The following is a 2,524-nucleotide window of genomic DNA, read 5'->3' as shown; positions in this document are numbered from 1 at the left end:
GCATCTATTAGGGGTAGGCATTCGGTATTTCGGTTTGGTTTCAGTTTTTTTCGGTTTTTTTGGTTTTCGGTTTTTGGTTTTTGAAAATTGCATACCGAATACCGAACCAAAATATTTCGGTTCGATTCGGTTTTTGTTAATTCGGTTCGGTTTTTTATTTTGGGTTTTTTTGGGCCTGCTTAGTGGGCTTTTTAAAATTTTAAACTTTACAATTTTTTCAATCTTTTGTTCAGCCATCTATATATATATATATATATAAAATCACAATAAATTCACAATAACTAGTAATAAAAACAAAATCAGAAAAAAAGTCGAAAAAAAATAATTAAAAAAACAAACGGACAAACCTGCTGGCTGTTGTCCTGACTCCTGCGTGCCTGCTGGCGGACGGCGCGGCGCCGCTGCTTCTGGCTTCTTGACGGCGCGGCGCGGCTGCTGCTGCTGCTCCTTCTTCTAGCGGACGACCGGGCGCCGGCGCTGCTGCAGTGCTGCTGCTTCTTGCCTTCTTCTGGTGGACGCCTGGACGGCCGACGCTGCTGCTTCTTCTGGCGGCGGCCGGCGCTGCTGGAGGAGAAGAGGATTAGAGGAAGATGAGAAGAGGAAGAAGAGGAGAGGAAGAGGAAAGGAGAAAAAGAAAATCAGTAGTATAATTATAGGGTTTCTATTTCTTACTTTCTTTTTTTTTAAAATTATTTAATATTAATAATTATTAATTAATTTAATATAAATTATAGTATAATATTTCGAGTTAAACCGAAATATCGAAAACCAAAATAATACATACCAAAAACCGAACCGAAATACCGAAAAATACAAAAAAGTAAACCGAATACCGACCCGAAAACTGAAATACCGGTGTTTCGGTTTTCCGGTGTTTATGCCCACCCTAGCATCTATAACCCGCAATTCCAAAATAACACATTCCACGAAGTACAAATAATTACAACAGATCCTTAAAGTTAAAGAAGCTAACATGAGCAGAATACTTGAGGCATTGTAAAGATTGTGTAAAAGTTCATAATGCCTTTTCAAGCTCGATTGATTTGTAGATTTTGTTGAATACGTATAATATACGTATAATTTGTTGACTGTCAATGTGGTGGCAGTTGTCATGGATCTTCTATCTGTAATTCCTATTTTATCCATGAATACTTATTTACATCTTCTGACCTATCCAATCCACTTGGTCCTGTCAATTGTAAATCTCACTTCTTGGTCTTTCTATTGTTGTTTCTTTGTTATTTTTAAATTTCAAATTTATATTATCTTTTTAGTAAAGTTAGCAGTTGAAGTTCTTTTTGCATCAGGGAGGCATTGTTTTTGTTGCGCCAGCTGCAAACAAATTCTACAAGCAATAATCCAACTGCAATCACCAAGTTTGACCAACTCCTATGAAATTCTTGGAATTTATTGCACATATGATAGTTCTTATCGTTTTTTGATGATATTGTTTGCCAATGAATTTAATGCGCTTTTTTAGATTCATTGTTGTTTGACGGTTATCCGCTTTCTGAAGATAACATAAGTTTCTCTTTTGTTGTCAAGGTGAGTAATACATAGAAGTGACAACTAAAGAACTATTGTGATATTGATAGGAAAAGAGATGAGGCCAAGTTGATTAATCATCAAGCAAAGACAACTTGATTGCTGACTACAAAGTTGACTGAGATGGCTGAAAGACTGCCCATCAACGAAGGTAGTGTGGCCTACACAAATGGTCTACAAGGAGTCAATTAAAGCACAAGCCTCTCACATGATAACACGATGTGGTTTGCAGGCAAGTTATAAAAGGTCTGTGAAACAATTGTAGGTACAACAACAAATAGAAATGAAAAAAAATATGAACAGTATTAGTAGAATTATCATACCAGAAGGTGGAAAAATCCTTATAACTGTGATTTGTTAACTCTTTTTAGTGTTTTTTTCTTTACTAAAGAAATTAGGATGAGAAACTGAAATTTATTTTCCATTTTTGTCTCAATTCTTAAATGGAGAAAGTGAATCACTTTAGTGTGAGCTGCAACATACATTGGGTGTGGTATTAGTTGCTAAATAAACCTTTGGCTAGGTTTATCTACTCAACTGAGGGAAAAAGATGGCAGAGCTTATTTCGCAATTGATATTTATGTTATGAGAAAACAGAAAAATGGTCAACAATGGAGCTGCTTCAGATATCTTGGATGGATTCTGCTTTATATTACTGAGATAGATATTTATGAATAGAGACAACAGAAAATCGATGAACGATAGAGTTTATTGATCTTGGATGGATTCAGTGTCTATGTATGTATTATATGAGCAATTGATAATAATTTTTGTTTTGTTATTTTGAATGCGTGAGAAAGGTGTTCTTTAGTGTATAATTTTTTAGGTTGTTTGGATTCTACAAAAATTTCTTAACAAAAATGTCAAAGGATACGGTTTAGTTTTGTCAAATGTAGTGTATATTTGAAGAACCCGACACGGATGAAATGTGACGAATATGCGCAAATAAGGATCTTAATATATATATATATATATATAT

At 34.8% G+C, this 2,524-nt stretch overlaps 1 pseudogene; it reads right to left on the bottom strand.

Annotated features, from left to right (window-relative positions):
- Nucleotides 1–272: 272 nt before the first annotated feature.
- LOC107022086 overlaps nucleotides 273–2,524 on the bottom strand; it is a 58,114-nt pseudogene continuing 55,862 nt past the window's right edge.

This window comes from Solanum pennellii, chromosome 6, assembly GCF_001406875.1.
Source record: "Solanum pennellii chromosome 6, SPENNV200".
NCBI lineage: Eukaryota > Viridiplantae > Streptophyta > Magnoliopsida > Solanales > Solanaceae > Solanum > Solanum pennellii.
Note: the sequence above shows the minus strand (reverse complement) of the source record. Positions and strands in the feature narration are given on the sequence as shown.